Source organism: Halichoerus grypus, chromosome 1, assembly GCF_964656455.1.
Source record: "Halichoerus grypus chromosome 1, mHalGry1.hap1.1, whole genome shotgun sequence".
Lineage (NCBI taxonomy): Eukaryota > Metazoa > Chordata > Mammalia > Carnivora > Phocidae > Halichoerus > Halichoerus grypus.
Window position 1 is genome coordinate 161,915,475 of NC_135712.1, and position 26,159 is coordinate 161,941,633.

At 53.7% G+C, this 26,159-nt stretch overlaps 1 protein-coding gene across 3 annotated transcripts in view; it reads left to right on the plus strand.

Annotated features, from left to right (window-relative positions):
* The first annotated feature begins 687 nt into the window (after positions 1-687).
* The window catches only part of FBLN2 (fibulin 2), an 85,967-nt gene continuing 60,495 nt past the window's right edge, over positions 688-26,159 (plus strand). For 2 of the 3 annotated variants that reach the window (XM_036113489.2, XM_078074651.1), the window contains exon 1: positions 688-813. The gene's annotated coding sequence lies outside the window, so the exon portion shown is untranslated. Of the gene's footprint in view, positions 814-1,967; positions 1,984-26,159 lie in introns of those variants that run through there. The other variant, XM_078074648.1, reaches the window with a different exon arrangement.

A 26,159-nucleotide genomic window follows, 5' to 3' on the forward strand; every position in this document is an offset into this window, starting at 1 on the left:
TTTACATTTGGCAGAGTGTTCACCACCTGTTGGCGCCTGTGCGGTGGGTATGACACCGGGTTCTCCTTGGCTCCCCATCACCGGTTGGGGTTAACCCATTCAAAAATGAGGAAGCTGGACTCACAGAGTTCAAGGGTTTTGGCTGAGGTCATATAGGGGTCACAGGCAGCTAGCTGTATGAGCTGAGGAAAAGGACAAACTTAGATTGCCCCAAAGCCGGGGGCTAGGAACCATCTGCCCAGGGACCTGTAGTAGCCCTGTGGGGCGCCAGCAGGTCAGGTGGGATGGGGGAGCCCCCCAGGCAAGAAGCAAGGGGGATGGAGAGGCCTGCCCTCTGATCCGGTCACACCGCCTGTCCCTTGGTAGTGTGGTACGCAGACCCCTCAGGCCCTCCCAACGTGCCCAGGGTTGTTGAGCCCATTTTCCAGGTGGGGCACTGAGGCCCAGGCTGGCCGAGGTGGCGGGCTCACAGGCCCTGAGGCTGAAGGCAGCCGCGCGGGACCTGGAACTGAGTTTAGACTGGGCGGGGCACGAGGGGCGCTGGACGGGTGGGGTGCTCGGGGCTCCGCAGCGGACGCACTGGGCGTCGGTTCGCACAGCTCGGCTTGCAGCGAGAGCCGTCCCCGGCCCGCGGCGAGACCCCGCCCCGGAGGCGGAGGCAGGGGAGGGGGCCCGGGGTGGGCTGGGGCCGCCCCTCCGCGCCTCCGCCCCGCCCCGCGCCGCGCACAGCCGGGGCTCGGGGCTCGCGGCTCTCGACGCGCGACGGCCCGGCGGACTGACGGACAGGCGGCCGGACGTGCGGAGCGCCCCGCGGTGAGTGCGCGCCGACTCCCTTCCCGCGCGGGGTCCCCATCTCCCCTCCCGCGCCGCGCCCCTCCCGGGCCGCCGTCGCCGAGCTCGGCTTGGGGGCCCTCGGACGCCCCGACGGTTCGGCGGCCCCGCGGATGCGCGCCCCGAGCCGCGGGGTGCCCACACCCCCGCCCCGCCGCGGGCTCGCCCCCCCGGCCCAGGTCCCATTGGACGGATGCGGGCACTGAGGCCGGCGACGGGGAGCGGGGGCCCTCGGGGTCCGCAGACAGGTTCCCCCAACCCGCCAGGTCGAGCGCCCCCCACCCCCAGTGCTGCCGCCCCTTCCCTCCGCTGCATCCAGCCGGTCACCGCCCCCCCCCCCAGCCTTGCTCCACTCCTTCTCTACGCCCCCCTCCCCCTCTCGCGCTGCCCCTCAGCTCCCTCCGTCGGGCACCACCCCCACCGTCAAGCTCACATCCTCAGTTCCCCCCTCCCGTCACACTGCCACACACACACTCACACCAGTAGCCGAAAGAAGTTCCTGCACCGTCTGCCGGGGCGCACCCGCCATCCCGTCCCCCTATTCCCCCATCCCCCCAGTTGCAAAGTCCCATGCTCAGGGCACCCCCCCATCTCTCACACACATGCTTGGGCTTCCCACACTCGTCTCCCACACACGTCCCTTTTGCACACACGTGCCTCACCTACAGGCGTGTCCCAGACAGGCACGCCTCTCTCAAACACTTGTGTCTGTGTTGCACGCGTGTGCCTCTCTGACACGCATGCATGTCTGCCACACGTGTCTATCACACATGCATCTCTGTCTCACATGTGTCACACACGTGTCTCTCGCATAGCTGGAGTAACAGTGCCCCACACACTGAGTCTTGCACACAGAGTCACATACACCAACCTCAGTCCCGTGCACCCCTGACACTCCACCTCCATGGGCATAGCCCTCCCTGCTATCCTGAGCTTGCTGGGAGCCAGAGGAGGGCTGGGGGGAAGGCTCTGGGCCGAGGCTCTCTTACCCTTAGGACTGGGAGGCTCTGGGAGCACAGGGAGGGGCCTTCAGGGCCGGGCCTGACTCCGCCAACATCCCCACTCCTCACTCCTGCATCCCCTCCCCTTCCCCCACTCTATGTCCCAAGCAGCGGTGTCCTTTCTCTGCCAGATGACCAGCACTGTTACAAGGTGAGTGCACTTGGACTGGTCCAAAGCTGGTGTGAGCCAGCAGGTGTCACTATGACAGGCCAGAAAAAGAAAAAAAAAAAAAAAGATTTGGGTACTGGTCATCCCGTAGAGCCCCTTGAATAAGGGGACTGGTTTAGGCCCCTCCCAGAGCAAGCCCCTAAGAGCTCGCCTGGCTAGTGTTTGTAGCTGAATGGCTGGGGCTCTGAGCATCACCTTCCTCACATGCAAATGAGGGTGAAAATCCCCACCAGGAGGAGGGAGGGACCTGTAACAGTTGCTCCCTCAACTTCCGCCCTCCCCGCCTGTATCCAGAGCTGTGAGGTGGGGGAAGTGGGCAGGGGATGGGTGAAATCAAAGAATCTGACTCTGGCTGTGCAAACCTACCAGCCCCGGCTTTGACTGGCTCTGTGTGTTTTGCTTGGCTCTTACCATGTTGTTGTTATTTTTAAATATTTAATTAGCTGCTGGCATTTGCAAATCGGCAGGTTTCACATAAAAGTCCAGATTTCCATCTTTTACCTGCAAAATCACAAAGTCTGGCAGCTCAGGGTCCACATTCCCCCTGTGGTGCCCACTGGCTAGTGCTGCCTGCCTGCTGCCCCTGGGGGATGGGACAGGAGCACCATTTGGCCATAGTCCCCACCAGGGACTCAGCTCCTACCTGGCCTGCATAAGCCTCTGTGTTCGCTGTGCCTGCTGTTTTTGCTGCATTGCCCACTCCGAAGGGGCCTGGGCTAGTCCCCTCACCCATGACTGGGAAAGACTTGAGTGAGCCTCGTACCTCTTCGGAGCACTTGAGGGGCATGCCAGGGGCCTGGACCACAAGGCATCTCTGTGATGATGGAAGGTGCTTTCTGCTGGGCTGTGGGGGACAGTGGCCTGGGAGCCCCATGGGAGGAAGGCAGTGATCTCAGAGCTAGGCCTTGACCATCACATTTCTTCCCAGATCCCGTCAATGATTCTGCAAGATCACATTCTTACCTTATTTGACAGATGGGGAGACTGAGGCTCAGAAAGAGTTTTCTAGCAAGCAAATGGTAGAGCTGAAATTTCAACCCAGATTTTTCTGACTCTAAAGCCAAGCTCCTTGCCCCCCCGCCCAATGAATCCATGAGAGAAGGGACTTGGTCTCATCAGCCCTGGGCAAATTCCCTGAGCCAGGTCCACGCCTGACATACAGTGGGTACTTAATAAATGCTTGTGGAATGACCAGGGAAGTGAAGCTGCATTCTCTGCAGGGGTCAGGGTAGAGCTAAATTCAGGACCTAAAGTGAAGAAGATTTTTTGCAGCCTAAATGACCACCCAGGTTCCTTTTTTTTAATTTAATTTTATTTATTTATTTTTATTTATTTTTAAAAGATTTTATTTATTTATTTGACAGAGAGAGACACAGCGAGAGAGGGAACACAAGCAGGGGGAGTGGGAGAGGGAGAAGCAGGCTTCCCGCTGAGCAGGGAGCCTGATGCGGGGCTCGATCCCAGGACCCTGGGATCATGATGTGAGCCGAAGGGAGATGCTTAACGACTGAGCCACCCAGGTGCCCCTAGGATTTTATTTATTTTTAAGTAATCTCTACACTCAACATGGGGGCTCGAACTCACAACCCTGAGATCAGGAGTTGCACGCTCCACCAGCTGAGCCAGCCATTAAAAGGTACCCCTAGGTTCCTTTTCATCAACCTGAAAGCTCAGCACAGTTTCCTCCTCTAGTCTTGACAGTCATATTCACTGTGACCCTGTGACCACCAGGGTAAAGACTGCTGAGTCTCGAGTCTATCTGGCCTCAGGAGCATCACAGTGTGCCTTGCTGGATATCAGGCTTCATGTTGGCCTTGAATTTGGGGGCTCTGGGTGTGAGGATTTTCCCCATAAGCCCCTGGTCAGCCTTGGTGGCGAAGATGCCTTACAAGGAGGGACTCAAGTGGAGAACAGTCTCCCAGCTCCCATTCCCTTTGGGTGGCCTCTCCATGGGTGGCACGGGGTGGGGCAGTTGCTGCATTATTTTAAGTCCCAGCTTCTGTGACTCTGCTCTCTCTCGTGAGCACACTTATGTAGCTAATGTAAGTGAAGTACCCCCCGGGATGTGCAGCCTCCTGGAAGTTTGTTGACTGACTGAATGAGGGCCCAGCCCTTCCAGAGTGATGGGGGATGGTGGGCAGCCCTGACCTCTTCCTCGTGCTTCCTGGGGGTTTTCTTTCCTGCTGGGGAGGAAGGTGCTGGGCTGTGCAAGGTGGTGCAGAGGGCCTGTCCATCCCTTCTCTGGGCCTTAGTCTTCCCTTCTGTAAAGTGGATACTGTGTTCTTGAGCTTTCCAGGGCTCATGGTCCTGAAGTGGGGAGGGGAGGATGGAATCCTGGGGGCTGCTGTCCGGAGGCAGTGGGTATAGCCCCATTCCCCCGCTTCCTGAGCTCTGAGGGGCCTCCCCCAGCTGAAGGCCTTGGCCTGGGGTGCAGTTCCAGCTCGCGACAGGATTCTGAGTGCTGTGCTCCCACAGTCCCATGAGCTCTGTGAGGGCTGGCAGGAATAATTCTATCAGGCGGGAGCTGCTGCAGGAGCTTGGCTCTCCTGGGCTGAGTGTGGGAATCACATCCTAGGTGAGGCACCGTCCAGGAAAGGACTCAGGGTGGGCAACGCAGACACTGTCTTTGCTCCCATGCAGTCTATATTCTGGTTAGAGGGGTGAGATGGGGTGATTCAGGTGACAAAGAAATGAATTGCGTTTATTTCAGATGCTGTAAAGGAGTTTAAGTCAGCAAGACAACCAAATCCAGGGTGGCAGAGAGGGTCCTTTGAGGAGGGGATTTCTGAGCTGAGACCAGAGTGGTGAGGGAGAATGCCAAGCAGGGGGCACAGCTAGTGCAAAGGGCCTGAGGTGGGACCCTGCTTGGTGTGTGTGAGGAATGGAAAAGGAGGAAGCTGGAGTGAGTCAGGGAGGGGAGAGAGGGTCCCGAGGAAGTGGAGGGGCAGCGCAGAGAGTTTGAAAGCTACTGAAAAGTTTTGATGGAAGGAGCAAGGAGATCAGATTTCTGTTTTAAGACACCCTCTCGAGTAAGATCAGGAGGCTTGTGCCAGGCCCCATGCTGGGGTGCTGTTCTCACCCTTGAGAAGCTACAGGCAGAGGGCGGAGACAGGACTGTGGGCAGACATTTGAGACCCAGGGTGACAGATGTTGGCATGGCCTCATCGTGGAATATTATGTAGCTGTAAAAAGAGGACGTTCTCTGTGGAAGGGTCTTTCAAGCTCTATGAAGAGAAGAAAACAAGGTGCCGAATGGCTTGTAAACCGTGCCACCTTTTGTGTCCAATAAGAAATCCAACTTCCCGTTGGCTTGTGTGAGCATAAACAAGGCCTGGGAGGAAACAGGAGGAACAAGTTTCAGTGCTTACCTGTGGTCACCTGGGGGTGGGCTGGGGTGGGCAGGTGGGGGCCAAGGGTGCAAGGGTGAGGTGACATGTCCCACTCTGTGCCTTTTTTATATTTGCAGCTTTTTGAACCATGTGACTGCATTGCCTGTTCAAAACATTAAATTAAAAAGCAGTTGGGCAGTTGGTGGGTGACTGTTCGTTTGTGAGTTTTAAGTGGAAGTGTTTAAGGATGGTTTTTAAATTCCCTGCTTCACTGACCTTGTTGTTGAACAGACTGACTTCTTCCTGGCATGGTACACTAAAGTTTCCACTGTGATTAAATTAGATGGTAACAAAGTCACTTTTTGCAAAGTTTGGCAAATGGACAAAAGAAAAAACCCACCCTTTCTCTCTCTCCCCATTTCTCTCCCCCTTTTCCTGTGGGTGTATTTCCTTCTGGTGATTCGACTGCCGGCTCTTTCTGGCGTGGGCACCACAGCACTTACAATTCTGTCCTGAGGCTGTTTCCCCAGTCAGCCCTCCCAGCTGGTTGGGAGACTAGCTGCAGGTCCGGAGCCGGGGCCAGTCGGGAGCAGGAAATCCCTGCTTTGGCATCTGATAAGGTTCTGATTCCCAGCTCTGCCACTCGCAGGCTGTGCTCCCATCAGGCCAGTGACTTACCCCTCTGAGCCTCAGTTTCTTTATCTGTAAAATGGGTGTTCTATCTCTGTTAGGGTTAACGGAAGGAGGAAATGAGATCACTCGTTCCTTCATTCAGCAGCTATTTATTGAGCATCTGCTGGGTCCTGGACACTGTTCTGAGTGCTGGGCATAAGACAGTGACCAAGACAACATCCTCTGCCCCCACAGAGCCCGCTTTCTGGCAGGAGACACAGACAGGAGACCTGTGGGTGCTCACTGTGATGTGCTGTGCTGGCTGTGGGTGCAATGAAGAGATGGCGAAGCTGGTCCGCGACTGGGGGTTGGGTGGGGATGTTTTAGGTTGAGCACCTAAGTGGAGGTGTCAGTGGAACAGACACCTGGGTGGAGTAGGGCTGTTCAGGCAGGGGTCACGGCAGGTGCAAACGACCTGGAGCAGCTAGAAATCAGGACCCCCATGAGCAAGGAGGGCCATTGGAGGGTGGGCCACATCTGGGGGCCACAGGAGGGCTTTCATTTTTATTCTGGGTGCTATACAGATTCAGTTCAGGGAGGGGCCAGCTCTGATTGAGATTTTCAAGTCCCCCCACACCTGAGCTGCTGGGGGAGAGCCGCTGGGGCCTGGAACTGGGCATTATGAGGCAGAGGGGAGTAGTGGAGTTGTGAACTTCCTCTGGGAGGGTTAGGAACCATGGCTGAGCATTGCTGGGAACAGCCAGGGAGAGGCTTGTGGAGTCAGGGTTCCCGGACAGTGGCTCCCTGGACGTCCATGCCAGGGATGTGTACCCAAGGATTTGGGTGCTCACAGTAGCCTCTGGTGTGGGATGGCCTGTTGTCTCTCCCATGCCAACTTGAGGGCCCCAGGGATGCACATAGGCAGTTCTGACCTGCTTCGGTCAGGGCTGTCCTGAAGGAGAGCAGAGGTCATGATAGCCAGGGAAGAATCTAGCCGAGTCTGGAGGTGGTCAAGGAGGGCTTCCTGGAGGAGGTGATACAGGCACTGTGATATGAAGGTAAAAAGGTGAGGGAGACACAAGAACAGGAGAAAACCCAGTTTCTCTTGGAGAGGTGGTTTGGAGGAGAGGTGGGAAGTAAGCGTATGCTGGTGGACTGAACCCTGACAATGGAGCACCTCAAATCCTGGTCCGTGAACCGGAGATGGGCCGTCATGGGGCATTTCTTAGAAGAGGATGAACATGGCCAGAGGGTTAGAGGGTCCCTCTGGGAGTCCCGGCATGAGGGTGGGGCTGGAGGGGCGAGATGATAGGTGGGAGGCTGGTGAGAGTGACAGGGCAGGGACACTGAGGCTCCGAGAGGGGCTTGCCTGCCTGGGGTCACACGACAAGCTCGAAGGAAGAACCGGAGCGGTAGCCAGGTCTGTCCACTCCCAGGTCCTGCTCCGGATGGGCTGCCCCTTGATTACGGGCCCCACTGGCACGCACGCACACACTAATTCCCCTCCGCTGCTCTGGTCCCTTCCCAGGGCCCCTCTCAGGTCAAGCCCTGCGTCATTTTGCACCATTGTCCTCACGTTTATTGGAACTTGGAAGCATTGCAAAAATGCCTCTGTCTTCTCATATATGGAGATTGTTACAAAGAAAGTGCTGGTTTGGGGAAAGGTTATTTCCTTCCTCGAGGGTGGGGAAGCTAGCTTTTCTGGTGGGGGGGATGCTGCATTGTAGGCCAGAGTGACCCCGCCCGGGTCACAGTGTTGATGAGGAAGTGGTGCCGCCTGCTTGCCCCGGGCTGGGAGACTTGGCCTGGCCAAGAGCGTGGGGGGCAGCGAGCATCATGTTCCAGGGGAGTGGGGTGGCCACCTCTGGCCACTGGAGGCCTTTTTGGCTGCAGGCAGGCCTTGAGCTGCTAGGGCTTCAATCTTTCAATTTCCTCATTGCAACCTGGGGACGGCCCTCCTGGCTCTGCTACTGTTTGATGGCCAGGAATGGCCGGACATGTGGGAAGAGGGCCTGGCCTGCGGAGTGCCAGTAGGGTGAGGACCCGGCCAGGCCAGGGAAGCCTGGAGGGCGCTGGCACGCCTGCCTGGCCTGAGTCCTGTGAGCCTGGATGATGAGGGCTTTGTGTCCCAGCCTCAGCTTCTCCATTTGTAAAGTGGGCCTGGTGGTAGTGGCCTGCCCGGTAGGGTTGGTGTGCAGACTGCCGGGGAGCCCCAAGCGCAGCTTTTGGCAGCTACACAGTGCTTTGCGAACACATGCTAGCTAGGTTCTTTGAGCGTCATGACCCCGCTCTCCTGTCCTCCTTCTCTGTTCTCTCTCTCATCATTGAGATGCCATCGTCTGTGTAGGGGCCAGATCTTGGCCTTGTGGTCAGGACACACCAGTTCTTTTTTTTTTTTAGATTATTTATTTATTTACTTGAGAGAGAGAGCAGAGAGAGAGAGAGAGCGCGCATAAGCAGGGGGAGTGGCAGGCAGAGGGAGAAGCAGGCTCCGCACTGAGCAGGGAGCCTGATGGAGGACCTGATCCCAGGACCCCAGGATCATGACCCGAGCTGAAGGCAGACGCCCAACTGACTGAGTCACCCAGGTGCCCCAGGACACACCAGTTCTTGATAAGTCTCCCAGAGTTCTTCTTTCCTCAGCCTGGGTCTCCCATCCTAGCCCTGAATTCCCAGCTGTGTCTTTGGTCACTAAGTGAGCATTAAGTGATCCAGAAAATTCGGTTCTTCTCCATGACTCCTCACAACAGGAGCACAACATTAAAAACATTCTGGTAGAGAACTCTCAGGATCCCAGAGAACACCACCCCAGCCCCCAGTGAGTCTGCGGCCTGTTGTCTGAGCCAGAGGGAGCCAGGGAAGAGTTATGAGCAGGAGAGTGCAGCCTGCTGGGGAATGAGTGGGACAGGCAGAGTGGGCAGGACCTCTGTGGATCAGGGCCAGCTCAGGTGGTCTTGACACATACCAGCCCCTCAAAGGCGACCGCACTGTGCCCTCCTTGACACCCAGCACTCACAGGCATGTGCGTGCACACACAAGTACACACACACACACAGACTCAAGGCCACAGCTCTTCCCTTTGGTTTCCATGTCAGCCCCCTGGTCCTCGGGAGCTGAGAGATTAGCCGTCATCATGGTGGTTTGGTGCTGGTTGAGCATCTCAGTGTTCTTTATCTGGTCCCCTGGCATGTCCTCAGAGCAGAATAATTCAAATGTTGTCTGACCATAGGCACCTCAGGGTCTCTGGCTGCTGGTCCCTGATTATGGGGCTGATGAAGGCAGGCCCCATAGGGGGCCTTGTCTCCTTTCTTGGGGAAAAAGCCAGTGGGTATCAGCTTCCTCTTCTGATAAAGTAATGATTAGCGTAACACCATCACATTTTCCGCCAGACCTCCCGACCTCCCGTGCCTTTACGTTATACATAGTATATTTAAAAAAAAAACCCTTCCCTGTTTTACTTGTACTTATTTAAAAGGAGACCTTCTGTCACAGCTGTAGACAAAAATCAGACTTGCTCTAAATCAGCAATACCCATGAAAATAAAGATTAACAATGGCCAAGTGGGGCTTTGAACCCTTGTGACTTCTGTTACCTGGCTCAGCCTTGAGCAATGCGACTTGCCCTCTCTTTGCTACAAAGGTTGGCAAGTGGCAGAGAGATGTGCAAGGCACACCAGTGTTCCACAGAGAGTTCTCTGTGATCCTGAGTGGTGGAAGGAGACTAGGAGGGGGATAATTACTCCCCACGGGCCTCTGTTGCTTTTGCCTTGTTCCTGAGATCTGAGCTCACCCTGCATGGTCCTCTCTAACTCCACGTGGGTAGACCCTTCTGGCTGGTCATCCCACACTTCCCATCTTCTTGGGAACCCCCTTTCCACATTTTTGGGCCCTCATTGGCATGTTTCCTGTTGGCCAGGGCTATAACAGGAGGCTGTAGCCCCTCCAGCAGGGATGTCTGCTCTGAAGCCAAGTCCCTGGTTCTCAGGCCGGGGGTTTGGGACATTCTCTGAGGCGTCCAGTGGCCTGGGGTCCATGCCAGGGGGTCGTGGGCTGGGGGCTTAGGACCAGGGCTCCAGTGCTGAGGAAAGAAGTTGATTGGTACCTGGCGAAGTGAGGCTGGGCCCAGTCACCAGATGACATGGGGAATCTAGGCCTGTCTAGATGGGAAAGTGCCTTTTAAGCTATGAAGTACGGTGAGCCGAGATCACTAATGATTCGTCTCATGGGTAATACCAATCACAGTCATGATAATGGCCGGTCGGGCCCTTAATTAGCCACGTGCCCCAGCATGAGGAAAAGTTTGCCCTAGTGCTCCTACTTCCGTCACCCCTCGTAACTTGTTTTCTTGAACTGAATGGCTGACCTTACACCCTGATGAGTGAGAGAGACTCATGTAATGGAGCGCTGGCCACAGAAAGGGTATGGTGATGTCAGTTGCCTGAGCCTGAAATGCCCCGCTGACCCCAAGGCAGGACATGCCTGGGCCAGGTACGCCCCTTGGAATGGCTGTGGCTTCCTGTGTGTGGGGTCGGAGCAGTGACCCCCCCCCCTTGGCTCCAGACCTCAGGGGTCTCACGGGGATAGTAGGGCCTCAGCATAGGGCATGGTAGCCCACCCATGATGATTTCCCCTGCTCTGGGCTTCGGATGGGGCCTGTCCGAGGGGTGGGTGGTTTCTCCTTCATGTGGGCTTCGCTTGAGGCCACTCAGGAGAAGCAGGGGGCTCCACTGCATCGTCAGGGGAGACTAGGCCCCGCTGGTCCCAGAGAAAGCTACAGCGAGGGTCTCTGATGCCGCCAAGGCTGCCTCACACCTCATCTTTATTTTGTCTCTGCTTTTCTCTGTGAGCGCTGCAATTTTCTCAAAATGACTTAAATGTGCCTGCCCTCAGCTTGGAGGCCTCCTGGCTCGCAGTCTCTTCCCCCAGAGATGCTCTGTATGTTCTTTTAGGTCCAGGTCAGGATCCTGGGGAAGAGCTCTGATTGGCCCAGCGTGGGCCAATGGGCTGTGGCCGGGGGCGGGGTTGTGATAGTGACAGGGCTCTGTGGGCTGTCTCCAGCTGGTCCCTGAAAATGGGCCCTGCGTGAAGCAGGCTAGTGCTGCAGGAGGTGACGCTGCCGGGACCGAGTTTACAGACTCCAGAGACCAACATTCTTGGAGTTGAGTCAGCAACTGACACAACACGGTTGCTGCTCTTACTTTCATCACAAGTGTCAGGATTATTTTGATCATAGGTGAAAGAAGGTGTAACTTCAGCAAAAAAGTCACGGAACAAAAAAGTACAGGGTGAAGTTTCAGGCTTGGCTGTATCCAGGGGCTCTAGAGATGCCCTTGGGACTGTGTCTTCATTTTCCGTGTCGTGTTATTCTCAGGCGGTGTTCAGGTGGCCTGGCAGCTCTGGCGCACTCCTTGAGCTCAGAAGCTTCAGCGTGGGCCCGTGTGGCAGTCACTGTGGATGGGGGATAGCCATCCTGCGGTCCATGTAGTCTGAGAGAGGGTGGCTCCCCAGAGGAAGATTGGGGTTCTCTTGCCAGGAGAAGGAGGTGGAGATCCCCACAGCATCACTGGGTTGCTCTATATCACCGGCCTGCAGTTTCTTCCCTGTTCCTGCGTCACATGGTGGACCCATCCCAAAAGGAATGTGAGGATGTTCCAGGTTGAGTAACAGCGGCTCTTCACGATCTGGGGTAGTCCAGAGTTAGGGAGTTGAGAGAAGGGGTGGGGGCTGTGGGGTCTTGACCTCCAACCCAACCACACTTACCCCAAGTGGCGAGGATGTGGGCAGAGTCTGTTACTCTCTGAGGGTTTGGTCTAACCCTCTTGTTTTTACATCCTTCTTGCCTGCGAACCCTGTGCAGATTCAGGGACTCCGTGTACAGAGTGCAGGGAGGTCAAGAGAGGCAGCTGTGAACTCTGAGGAAAGTTTCTCAGAGGAGGGGATATTGAGCTGGGCCTTTAGGGATGAATAGGAGTTTGCTAAGGGGAAGAGGGATGGGCCTGGCAGAAGGAATCAAGGAATGGGCGGAGTTGAGGAGTGTGAAAGAGTTAGAGTAGCTGGGGACAGTAATTTTTTAAAATGTTGAACATGTATTGAGTGCTCATTGTTTGCCAGACACAATGCTAGGGTCTCTACATCATCTCCTTGAGTCCCCCCTGGGTATTGCAGGGAGGCTGCTTTGACTGGGCCCCTGTACAAATGGAACATGCCTTCTCAGACTGTCCCATGCTGGAGTGGCCCAGCAGCCCGGGGAGTCCAGAGCTTGGTCCTGCTTGCTGTTTGTCTCTGCTCCGGCAGGGGCGGCTCATGGCCTGGGAGGGCCCCCGACGGTGATGCCACAGCCTAGGCCAGACCCCGCTGCTTGCTGCACACTGGCCGCCCACCTGGCAGCCCCCAAGAGATTCCTAAATTTCAGGGCCTTACAAATGAATAGGGGCGCTGGCACGGCAAAGGCCCGAGGGAGTGGCAGCGTTTCGCTGGCTGGCGCCTCCTTCCGGATGCTGCTGTGGCTGAGGGAGCCCGGGCCTGCTGCGGGCCAGCCCTGCCCGCTCGTCTTCCTCACCTCCACCTCCTGTCTGTCCCTGTCTTGTCTGTTTGCTTGGCTTTTGGTCTCTGATTCTCTCTGTCGGCTTTTCTGTCTCATCTCTTTCTGCCTGTCCCTTTCCACTCCACCTTTGGCCCTTGTGGCGCCGTGAGGCTAAAAGGTGACACGTGAGAAAATGCTCCTGTGCGCCTGTGGGCATGGGGCCCCCAGCTTAGGTGGTGACCTGCCAGGTGACCTCGGGCAAGCTTTTGCCAATCTCGAAAGCCCTTCTGGGATGAGTGTTGGTGACACTTACATTTATATTCATCTGATGTCCTGTGTCAGGCCTTGCTGGGGCCATGCACACTAATTAATTCATCCACCACCCACCCAAAGCATTTTGAATGCCTGCTGCGGCCCAGACCCCAGGTGAAGGCCGAGCAGGAGGGCAGGGTCTCTGCCTCAGAACCACAGTGCAGCTGGGGAGACAAGCAGGCGGACACATCAGCATAAGATGTCAGCTCTTAAGTGTGGGGAAGGACCGTGCCAGTCCCGGCCCCTGATGAGCATCCTATCTGACTAGGCAGGGGATGGGATCTTGGAAATGTGGGTGATGGCAGAATGAGCCAGGGCACTGACTGTGCCCCGAGTGTGGTGATGTCCCAGGGCTGTCTACGCAGGCTGGGGAAGTGGTGCAGGACTGGATGGGCTCTGTTGGAGCTCTGAGCAAGGTGGGGCCAGGGACATGGCAGGAAGCAGGGGGCCAGTCATGGGGGCATTGGGGAGAAAGCGTGTTCAGGGCAGAGGGGAAGGAATGCAGGTAGAGAGAGGGGAATGGTCAGGAGGCTTGGAGAGCAGTGACCCACTGGCTGGGCCTGGAGGAGGGGTGGGATCCACCAGGGGAGGATGGCCCAGCATGTGTGTGTGTGCATGCACGCACATTCACACTTTCTCACACATAATCGTACACACTTAAATTTGCACACCCACCCACTCCACAACCACTCACATATACATGGATGTGTTCACTCTCCCTCAAGTGAGTGTGCACACAGTCGCACACATACACCCCAACTCCCGTTCCCATGAACCCTTTCTCACCCTCATGTCTATGCATCTCTCATGGAAGGGGCTCTTGGTCTTTAGGCTTCCCTTGAAAGCACCTTTTCTATCAAAAGAAGGAAAAAAGCAAGAGAATGCCTGCTTGAGCCCGGAGATTGGGTGAGAACCGGGTCCAGAACCCTCTCAGGGAACTCCTGGCACCTCCCTGGAGCAGCTCAGTCTCTGCTGGGTTTCTCAGCACAGATGGAACCCCGGACTCAACTCCAGGGCTGGAGAAGGTGTGATTAGGGCCTCACCAAGGTTTGGGAGGCTCTGGAGGAGGGGTGGACCCCAGAGTTTATCTTCCACTGGCCTGCCGTGAAGCCGAAAATCCTACCTCCCAGGCATTACATTCCCCCAAGGCTAGTTTATTTTCTGGGAGGGGAGATGGGCGAATCCATTTCCATAGGAACCTGGCAGGGAGTCCTCTTTACCTGGAGGAGCTGAATTTTCTCTGAGCTTTTAATCACAGAACGTCAAATTTTATTGAATGCTTTTTTCCAGCATCTAGTAAGATGACCCCGGCAAATTTTTCTTTTGGTGAATTGCATTGATTTTTTTAGTATTGAACTACCCTTGCATTCCTGAGGTAATGCTGTTTGGGCACAATATATTATTATCCCCATAATAGGTGGCGGGATTCAATTTTCTGGTATTTTATTTAGGACTTGGCAGCTAGATTCATAAGTGAAACTGGCCTATCCTTCTCTCTGCTTATAGTATCCCCGTCTGCTTTTGGTATCAGGATTTTCCTCACCTTACAAAATGAGAGGAGGCTGCCCCTTTTCTTTTTCTAGGCCCTGGAACAATTTTTTTTTTTTTTTTTAATAGGATGGAAATCATTGTCAGCTCTGACTGTACCATGTCTTGGGCTAGCCTCTGCAGATAATTCTTTATCTCATCCCACAGCACCTTGTGAGGAGAACATGATGCTTCTCATTTAACAGATGGGGAAAATGAGGCTCAGAGAGCCAGTCTCTGGTCTGTGGTCAAATAGTGGGTGTCAGCTTAGCTGGGCTTTGAATGTAGGCCAGTGTGACTCTAGGGCCATGCTTCCAAGCTATTCAACATGGCCAAGAATTATCTGAGATGCTGGCCTATAGGAGAGCCTTCAACCTTATTCTAGGGTTTTCCAGGGGGTCTAGGAAGAGCCCTGATTGAGCATCAAGAGAACTTTCCTAGCTCTACCTGCCCATCTGCTACCCACCTACCTGTGTACCCACCTGCCATGCATGCATCCATTTGTCCATTGATCCATTGCCTGCCTAGTCATTGAGCTGTCCGTCAGCCATTCATTCCTATACTGATATACCCACCCATTAACCCACCTTCCCATTCATCCATCCTCTACCTCTTCACCCATCTGTTCACTGGTCTGCCCATCCATCAGACATTTATCCACATGCTGGTTACTCATTTATCCACGGACCCACTTTGCCATCCATCTATCCTCTCTCTGCCATCTATTCACCCACCCATTTATCTATGATTTGTTCACCATCTGTCTATTACCCCATCCATATCTTCATCAATTATCCATCTATATACAAGTTCACTTACTCATTCACTAATCCACCTTCTCATCCATCCATCTTCCACCTGCTACCTGCTCATCAACCACCAAATCCATCCATCCATCCATCCATCCATCCATCCATCCATCTATTCATCCATCCATCCACTTGTCCATCCACCTACCCTTGGAGCTTAGCCTTAAAGTAGGAGCTGGGATTTGGGTCTTCAGAGATTCAGAAGGGAGGACACTCTGGTTTGGGAGAGCGATATGAGCAAAGATGAGGGGTTGGGAGTCTTCCAGTTTATCAGGAATTGGGTGAATGGAAGGCAGCAGAGAGAACTGGAAGATAGGTGGGGGCTAGGTGGTGATGGACTTTGAATGTCACTCTTAGGAGTTTTCACTATGTACCTGAGCTAGGGGTCTTCAATCAGGGTAGGTGAGTGAGCTCCAGCGAGTCTGTGAGACCCCTAAAATGATACACAACAGTTTTTGGTGTATGCCCATATCTCTGTTAAGACTCTCAATTGCAAATGATAGAAAACCTGGTCCAGGTTAGCTTAACACACTGTGGGTTCATGTCATTGCAAAATTCAGTTTTTCAATTCGGCGTGGCTGGATCCAAGGGCTCAGCAGCTATCGCTGTGTTTCTGTTTTTTCCACCTCGTGGGCTTTTCTTGTTTTTGAGTTGGCTCCAGCCTCAGACGGTCTCCACCTGAGAACAAGATGGCTTCAGGGATTCTTGACATGAAATCACTTCATGTCTAATACAGTGGGAAAGAGAGAGGCCATTTGCCCCAAATCTCACCTGAATTGGGTTTCTTGAGCTCACGTTAGCCTGGTGTCCAAGTCTGAATTTGGCATTGTTGTGACAGGAATAGGAAACACTGATGGTGGGGGAATGGTGGGGTGGTGTGGACCCCAGAATGAAGCCCCCAGGCTGCTCTTGGAAGGCGAGTAAATATGTAATGGGATGGTCAGAAACCACCCCATGTCCACTACCAGGCTTTGTTCGAATTTTCACTTTTCTGGTAGAGGGGGGTGTAGTACCCATAACTTTTTCTGGATTCTCAATGATAGGGAACCATTCAGGATTTTGAGCAGGGGTGAGAGGAGATCAGCCAAAAACCCTCCTGCGGGTGGGACCAGGGCAGGCTGGATGGAAGATGCCTGGCTTTCTCACAGAGAGAGGGAGAGGTCAAGGGTGTGACGCCCCCCATCCGCCCATCCGCCCATCTGTCTGGGGCCGGGTGGAGGGCGCTGGACGCCAGGTGGGGAGAGCAGTGAGCTCAGCGTGGCTGTGGGCAGGCCCATTTCTCATTGCTCCTCCCTGGGAGCATTTCCTCTTTCCAGAGTTGTGACTTGTAGGGAAGGAAAAGAGCAGCTCCCTCCTGGTGCCAAAAGCAACATTTTCTTTTTCTCAAAGGTTGATTATAAGTCATGCACATTCATCTTTGTAATTTTTCACCTGCTTATGCTGGTAATGAGATTAGTGATTATATACACAGGGTCAGCTCTCACCCAGGCTTTAAGGAGCTTTTTATTCATTTCATTTTTTATTTTTTTCTTTTTAGGGAGGAGAGGGCAGGGAGGGGAAAATACCCTGGCTGTTCTACTTGAAGGATGATTTTTCACAGTGTTTTCATGAGCTCACCCCTTTGGCGGTCCCCAGGGGCCAGTGAGCCTGTGAGTCTCCCAGCCCCTCTCTGTGTCCCACCTGGGGCCCCCGATGCTTGTCAGCACTTTGTACCCAGAGTTGGCTCAGAGACCCGGTGTCCCCCAGCACTCTGGACCCAGCCCTTCCCCTCTCCTCGGGGGTCTCAGGCCACCCACCTGTGCCTTCAGCCCTGCCCGGTTTTCCCAGTGCAGGGACAAAGACCCCACCTCCCCAACACGCCCCTGGCCCTTTTTATTCATTTACCCTTTACTGTTCTCCTCATGGCCAGCCTTGTCTTCTTGCCAACCATATCAGCGATTATAAAGACTTTTGCCTACAAGGAAATGAAGGGAAATAAGACTTTAAAGACGGAAGCCAAATGTGATCACTTTCTTTCGGTAATTTGTGACTATTTTTCACATCCCTCCCCTCCTTCCCATTTCTTCTGCCAACACCCTTTCTTGCTCTTGTTTTCTTTTCCTGGACTGCTATAAGTGGCTCTTTTTTTCTTTTCTTTTAAAAAATCTCTTTTATTGTGAAAAAGCACACATAAAAGAAAGTACATAAAAGCATACCCTCGAGTGACCACTACCTGGGGGATTCAGGAGGACAGTGCCCATACCCAGGAGCTCCTGTGGTCCTTCCCTGTGCCCCTCCCCCCACCACGTACCCATCACCAGACTTCTATGGTGACCATTCTAGTTTGGCTTTTTAGTTCTGTCTCCCCTTTTTGTGTTCCCTATATGATGTTGTTTAGGTTTTACCTGGTTTCAGACTTTATAGACTGGAATCTTCCTTGGACTCCTTGAAAAGGATGTCTGTAGTTCCTTCTTTTTTCTTTTCTTCTTCTTTTTGGAGAGGGGGTGGGGGAGAGAGCGTGAATGGGGGGGCAGAGGGAGAGGAAGAGAGAGAATCTCAAACAGGTGACCTGGGGCCCGATCCCATGACCCTGAGATTGTGACCTGAGCCGAAATCAAGAATCGGATGCTCAACCAACTGAGCCACCCAGGGCCCCCTGTAGTTCCTTCTTGAATTCCCAGTGTGCTGGACCTAGTGGTGGCCCCCATCACCCTGTTGAAACAGTGTCTGTTAAACGTACTGGATGCTTTGCCGAGTTCTCTGGGGCACTGCACATGGGGGAGTGATGGACCTCCTCTTTGGAGCTTCTTTCTTTCCTTGATTTTCACATCTCTACTTCTATCTTTTCTCCTCTTGCTGCTCACCTCATCATATCCTGCTCTCTTCTCTGTTTCCTGCATACCAGCCACAATGTGTCTAGCTGGTTCCTGCCTCAGGGCCTTGCACGTGCTCTTATCACTGCCCGGATGCCACTCCCCAGATCTTTGCATGGCCACCACATTTTTGCCAGGCAAGTCTCAGCTGGAATGTCACCTCTTACATATGGTTGCTCTGACCATTCACCTTTTTTTTTTTTTTTTTTTTTTAAGATTTATTGATTTATTTTAGAGAGAGAGAATGAGCACGAGCGGGTAGGGGGCAGAGGGAGAGGGAGAGAGAATCTCAAACAGACTTGTACTGAGCACGGAGCCCGATGGGGGCTTGATCCCAGGACCCTGAGATTATGTCCTAAGCTGAAACCAAGAGTCAGATGCTTAAGCGACAGCACCACCAAGGTGCCCCTGCTCTGACCACTCTTGCCGGAGAAGTACACCAGTCCCCATTCTTCACAATGCCCGTATTATCTTCTTATTCATTTGTTCCCTGTTTCTTCCCTCCGCCAATATTGGCCCCATTGCCCCTTTGTTGGTTTGGTTCACTGCCTCATCCCAGTACCTATAATAGAGGGTGACAGGTAGCAGGTGTGTGATGAATATCTACAAGCTAAAGGACTCTGGCTGTATTCCCTTAGCTAGACAGACCTGGGTTCAAATCCCCATGCCACCTTTTACTGGTGATATGACCTTGGGCAGATCATTGACTCTGTCTGGGCCTGAGTTTCCCTATCTGCAGAGCATGGTTAATAAAATAAACCTTGGGGTGTCTGGGTGGCTCAGTTGGTTAAGTGTCTGCCTTCAGCTCAGGTCATGATCTCAGGGTCCTGGGATCGAGCCCCACATTAGGCTCCCTGCTCAGTGGGGAGTCTGCTTCCCCCATCTCCCTCTGCTGCTCACCCGTGCTTTTGTCCTCTCTCTCTCTCTCTCAAATAAATAAATAAAATCTTTAAAAAAAAATAAACCTTCTTGGAAAGCCTGGGTCCAGTGTTTGTCATTGTGTTGGCACTGAGGAAGTGATAGTTGAGTATGAACCTAACCAACAGCTAAAATCCCTGCTAACATTTTGTGCCAAGAACAAGTTTATTTTTCCCAATGAACTAGATGACTTCCTCTGATCAGACAAGGAGCACTAGGTCATCCTCTAATTTCCCTCTGGCTTTGGCTGCCAGGAAGCTTACTATCAAGGGGAGGTGTCGGGGGCAGCCCTTGTTTCCTGTGGGGCCTGCAGTGCGGTTCCTTCTTTCCTCTCCTCTCTGTGCTCTTCCATTATTCACTTCTGGCTCCACAGTGCATGTGTTTTTACTTTTTATTGTAGTAAAATACACATAATAGAAAATTGACCATCTTGGCCACTTTTAAGTGTGCAGTTTGGTGGCATTAAGCACATTCATACTGTGGTGCAACCATCCCTACCATCCATCTCCATGATTTTTTCATCTTCCCAGACTGACACTCTGTCCCCATGAAACAGCTGCCCACCTCCCCTAACTCCAGCCCCTAGCACCCACCATCCTACTTTCTGTCTCTATCGACTTGATGACTGTAGGGACCCAGATAAGTGGGATCTATAGGATTTGTCCTGTGGCGCCTGCTTCATTTCACATTGTCTGCAGTGGTCGCCCATGCTGTAGTCTGTGTCAGAACTTCCTTCCTTTTTAAGGCTGAATAATATTCCAGTGTAGGTATAGACCATATTTTGTTTATCTACTCACCTGTTGATGGACACCTGGGTTGCTTCTGCCTTTTGGCTATTCTGAATAATGCTGCAATGAGCATGGGTGTGCAAACACTATTTTTAGTAAATACTTTCTTACCTTTCTGTGCCTGGGGTGATCTCAGACTAAATTATAAATTAAGGGTAGGTTTGGGGACACTCCCTAGGACTATACTGTTTTATCTGCTTCTGCCCTGTGTGTGTGGGGGTGTGTGTGTGCATGTGGGTGAGAGATACTGTGGTCACTGCTGGTGCCCCATCTGGTCCCCCTCATCCCCCAGATGCTCCAGGTGTTCCTGCTAATGGCTCCCACCTGCGTCCTTCTGCAGAGGCTTGCCCTTGGCCAACAGCCATTGCCTCCCACTACATGCCTGGGAGGTAATCCTTCCCTCTTCACCCCACTGTGGCCCTTGGCCAGTGACTGACTGAGGTCCCTGAGTGGGACAAGTCCCGGGGTGCCAGTCACACTCCTCAGCTAGTGCTGGACTCTAGCCAATGCCCCATCTTTGCCCAGTTTTGTCCCCCAGTAAGTCATATGTACGAGAACCCATGTCAGGCTCTGCCTCTGGGGGTCACCATCTAAGACAGTGTGTAACCCCTGTATTCCCTACCGCGTTGTGTATCTTGTATGACTGTGGGATGTGGTTGGAATCTGATAGGAGTGATACACTGTGACCTGCTAGGCCACCTGGGTGGCAGCAGGCACCTTGCAAGGGGGCAAAATTCCCACGGTCTGCCACTTAGAGAAGAGATGGGTCCTAACCCAGGAGACCAGGACATTCAGGATGAGACCCTGGGCAGGAGGGGGCAGGAACTCCCACCTCCTCTGGGCCTCCCAACTTTGGGCGTGGATAAGAAGCCCAAGGCCTAAGGGGGTCCAAGGGGACAGTGACCCAGGGAACCCACTGATGCAAATGGGGAGTGAGTATGGACTTGCCGTGGACCAGAAGAGCCCTGTTCTCAGGCCCTACCCTCTGGTTTTCCTGGAGAAGTTGGGGGGTCTAGCTTCAGTGCAAAGTGTTCAGATTTTAAATGTTATACCACTAAATTAATGATAAATTAATGGCATTGAAATGTTAGAACATCAGCAACTAATTTCAAGAGCACACGTGGGCCCCCAGATGTGTCCTGTGAGCAGTTGGCTGGTTTGTGACCACCCTCTGGTTGGACTTGGGGGCAGAGGGCAGCTGTTTGGGGCGGGCTTCTGGGAGGAGCAGGACCAGGTGGCCTGATGACTCACTTGTTTGTAACTGGTGTGTCTACAAGGGCCTTGTATGTTTATTTCTCTTCTGTCATCCCCCACTGCTTGAAAGTCCCAGTGTTTTGATATAGCTGCCTCTTGTTTAAAAGAGAGATCCCCTGCAAATATTTAGAAGGTGTTGGAGCCATACCAGCACCAACCTGAGCTTTTTTTCTTGTCTGGGGTTGCCCGGTAAAAATGTGGGATGCCCAGTTAAATTGGAATTCCGGATACACAATGAATAAGTATGTCTCCAGTATTGTGCAGGACATACTTATGCTAAACATTTGCACATTGCTTATCTGAAGTTCCCCCACAACTGCTTGTCTTGTATTTTTATTTGCTAGCTTTGGCAAGCCTGTTCTTGTCAGGATCAGAAGGATCAGAAGACCGGGGAAGGGAAGCATTTCCTTATCTTGTGATTTGATGCTACATGAAGCCAGCCCCCACTTTTGATAACAGCACCGGCGATGAATCAGTGTCTCCCAGGGCCATGTGGGGGGTACAGCATGGCTTTGCCAGCCCAGAGAGTGCTCATCTGGCCCTGCTATGGATGGGAGCTGTGGGAAACGCTGCCAACTTGCTGCAGAGATACATGTTTCGGTTTTGGGGCGGCAGTCCTGAGGGCAGCAGAGAGAGGAGCTTGCAGCCAGAGCGAGGGAGGGTCATTGAGGTTCGAGCAGCACCCCAAGGCACCTCTGACTCTGCTCAGAGATCTCCCTCTCTGACGCTGCCCACCCCCCACACCCTGGGGTGGGGGGCGAGGAGGAGAGTAGACATGTCTCCACACAGTGCGCTCAGCCACCTGTCTCAGGGGATGCTCCCTGGGAAGAGACCCTTCCTGAGTGCACACCCACCCCACCCATGAGAACCTGACCCTGGGCTACCACAGAATCCCTGCTGCCCCCACCCACAGCAGGTGTCCCATCAACAAAGACCAAAGCTATTAGCAGCCTGGACCGTGACCTCAGCCGGCCCGCTGGTTCTGCCTGGAGCCGCCTCCGGGATCTCTAGTTCTGGGAGTCAAAGACTCACCCCACCGAGCTGGACGCTCTCCCAGCTGTGAGTGTCAGTGGCTCCCTGACCTTTGGTCCCACCTCCACACTGATGGTGGCTGTTCATTGTAGGGAGTGGCAGACTGAAACCCAGAAGACCAGAAAGGACACCAGACACCCATCACCTAGATTTCACAGTTGTGAACATTTGGACATTTTGCTTTTGACTGCTATCCATGCTGAAATATGTTAGGGTATCTTACAGGCGTGATACGTAGATAAAGGATTAATTAAAAAATGAGAAAGCATTAATCTTTAAAACATGCCGGTATTTGCCAGCCGTCACACCTCACAAAATGATCGGCTGGTCCTCAATCCCTCCTTGGAACCCCTCAGTGAGCTGAGATGACTTTCTCATCGGGTTTATTCACACCCAGGGCCGATCAGGAACCCCACATGAATAGGGATGTTCTATCTCAGGCCTCTGTGGATCTGGAGCAGCCTCCCCTCTGCCTGCTTTTCCTATGTGCCAAAGCGGTGGGGAACATTTGTCCTGTGGAACGTCTCACCTCCCGACCATCTGTGTTTCACTGCTTAGATCCCAGTGGTTCTGGTTATCTATTGCTGCATGACCAACTACCCCGACCCCTGGCAGCTGAGATCAACAACACTCATGTAATTTGCTCAAGAATTTAGGCAGGCCTTGGCTCCTTCTTTCAGCATCAGTTGGGGACATCAGTGGTGTTCACCTGGCCTCCGAGCGAGTGGGGGCCTCCAGAATGGACTCACATGCCCAGGGCCGTGGCTCATGTGGTCTCATCGGTAGGGTGGTCACACATCTTCCCTGGTGCCTCGGTGGCCTCAGAGAACCAGGTGGAAGCCACCAGGCCTCATACAGGCAGCTCAGCATCCCGACTGCCACTCCCCTATGGGAGCAGTTGGAGTTCTGAGTCTCACAGGTTACTTGGGTCCCCAGGCCCATCCCTCAGCCAATCCCAGCGAAGGGGGGATGAACTTTGTGGATTGGCTGGGTGTGGTCATGTGGCCATGCCACTGTGGAGCGGGGTGCAGGAAGGACCCCCGACCTGAACCCTCCCTCAGGCTGGTGGGGTTCCTGCTTATAGAGGGGCCCAGTTAGGACGTGGGATTCTTTTTGTTTTTTCAGCTAAACCTCAGGCACTAAGAGTCGAGTTAATTATATTCCTCAACTAATAACACACTATTATCTTGGTCTCTGCAGGGTCCTGCTTTTATTTTATTGGTCAGTTTATTCCCATTATCTTTGCCCCCCATGCCATTCCGTTTTCCCACTATGGCAGACTTCCAGCTCTGCTCAGTGCATATCTGTTTGCCTGTGTTTTGCAAATGGTATATTTTACTTTGGGCATGTGTATTTTTACTCCCCATGAACAGTGTTGGGCTAGCTTGTTCTGTTTCTTAACTTGTTCCACTTCGTGTTCTATTTTTTTTTTTTTTTTAAGATTTTATTTATTTGACAGAGACACAGTGGGAGAGGGAACACAAGCAGGGGGAGTGGGAGAGGGAGAAGCAGGCTTCCCGCCGAGCAGGGATCCCGATGCGGGGCTCGATCCTAGGACTGTAGGATCATGACCTGAGCCGAAGGCAGACACTTAACAACTGAGCCACCCAGGCGCCCCTTCGTGTTCTATTTTTAAGGTCCATCCTTGTTGCTCTGTGCACACCAAATCATCGACCTAGCATTCTGTGGGGTCCTCACAAGGATGTGTCTGGCAGGGTCCCAGCAGGGAATGGGATGGGGGGCTCCCAGGGTTTACCAGAGGAGTGGTTAATGAAGAGTCATAGAACCTAGGTGTAGGCAGGGTCGGGGGAACTCTAGGGGTTTGGGCTGTGCTTGGAGTCGTGGTGGTGGGTGGGGAGTCCTTAGCACCCTGGGCCTGCAGGGGCTGGGGAGAGGCAGCTCTCCAAACCCAGCAGGGTCACCCAACTGGAGTTGTGGCCTTTGGTGGAGGGGTCAGCCACCACCAACCCCTGCCCTGGAGGGAAGGGGGGTGGGAGATGGGGAATAGATACTCTATCCTCTGATCCCTTGTCAGTGGCTGCCATTGAGGGCTGCAGGAGAGGTCAGCCTCCCAGGTGCAGAGCAGGGTGGAGGAGGGCAGGGAGTGGATCTAGGGACAAGGAACAGCATTGTGGCCTGCGTCTGCTGGGTCCCCACCTACCACCAGATGAATACCTGGTGACCACTGTGGGCATGTGGACCTCTGCAGATTTCTCTGGATAGCTCACTGGACAGGAGGACGCGGCCTGTGTGCACTGCCCATGCTTGCGGACCTAACTGCATAGACGCCCCTCTCCAGGGGTGTCTGCTCCTGTGGTCACTTGGGCCAGCTGGCCTTGTCATAATCACAGTTTTGTTATTATGAATGTGCATACGTTAGGCAGCTTTGCCAGTGGGATGGGTACAGAGAAGAAGCTGTGTGGGTTTGACTCTGCCTTTCCCTGGTCCCTGATAAGTTCCCACCTTGGGAGTGTGTGACCCAGCCTGCTGGCACTGGGCAGCCTGGCTGGAGGCTCTTTGTTTGTGACCACAGTCTGGCTGCTGGGGCTCCCCCCTGCAGGGAGGTCAGCCTCCTTTTCTCAGCCCCTCCCCTTGTGGCTCCTCTTTTTAGATTGGAAGGGGGGGGCATGTCTGCAGAAGCCAGACATGAAGGGGGCCACTTGCTGTGGGGGCCGTGGGAAAACAGCAGCTGGAGTCTCCAGGAGGGACACGTTTCAATCTGAGAACAGCAGTGTAGAGATTGTGCTCTCCTACTTCTCACCTGTGTGTTTCCAGCCCCGCTTGCTTATCTCCACGGATAGGGAGCTTACCCCTTTCCCCTAGCAGCCTGGTCTAATGCTTGACCTGGAGAAAACTATTCCCCTGTGGAGCTGAGATCTACCCCCTCCACCCTTCATACATACCTGTGGGTCCTGACCTACCCAGAACAGCTGTGGAGATATATCGGGGCTTTCTGAGGCTGCTCTTCTCCAGGTGAGCCACCCTAAGGGGCTCGGGACCCTCCCCATTGGGCTACCTCCTCTGAACACATTTCCGTTGGTCCCACCCCTCTCACAGGTGGGCACACAATCATCAGACAGCACCAGGAGGCTCTGAGCAGCATGTCATGAGCCCCAGACTTCCATTCTTCCAGCTGGAGACCATAGTGGGAATGAGCATGAGGTTCCCAGTTTAGGAGTGAGCCTGGGGGGGACCCTGAATTCAAGCACAGCCAACCACATATAAGTCACATAGGCTTTGTGGGGAGCAGGAGCCCATACCCCATGTGACATCTCAGGGTGGCTAGGGCTCGGTGGTTTTCAAGAGGAGTCAGAAATTTTCTTTCTCTTTTTTTTTTCTTTTTTAGAAACCTGAATTTTCATGTGAACATTTCCAATTTGTAAATGCTGATTAACTAACTTAAAGCTAAAACCCACTGTGTGGGATAAACAAAACACACGAGTTGGCTGACTAGAACCCCAGAACCCGTGGGCCCCCTGTTGTGACCTGAGGTGTGGTAGAGCCTCTTCACTGTATACAAATGCAGGCTCAGAGAGGGCAAGGGCCTGGCTCAGGGTTGCACAGCAAATGAGGAGTACACAAAGCCAAGGCCTGATGTTCTTTATGCTTCCCCTGGGCCTGGGGTGGGGATGATGGGCGAACCCAAGACCTAGAATCACCTAGGTGTGGGTAGAATGTGACACCTGGGGGGGCCAGGGCACCCAGGGGCCGAGAGGAACTGGGGGACCAACTTGTGGGAGAATGTGAGATGGGGTGGAGTGTGGCAGGGCTGGCTGGGAGCAAACTTCCTCTGGGAGAAGCTCTGGAAGAAGCCTGCCAGCCTGTGGCGGGAATATTTGCCTCTTGGGGATGCATTGTTCATGTGAGCAAGATGGAGGTGGGAGGAGGGTTTGGGTCTTGGTTTGCAAAGGTTTCCTTTCTTAAATGACGCTATTGAGAGTGGACTCAGGGGCCACTTTCGGGCTTTCGTGCCCCACAATCTTCAGGTAGAGGGTCATTGACCTGGTCAGGGGGGACCACAGGCCCCAGTTCTCCCTACAGCCGATTCCTAGTTGCGCTTTATAGAGCCCCCTCCCCTACCCACTCACCTCCTGAGATGGCTTCTTGGTTGGGGGGCAGGGGTGGATGTCCGTTTGTGTCTTTACCAAATTCATTTGGACTTTCCTTGGGCTTCTCAAATTTGGCATGGCCCAAACTAGGCTG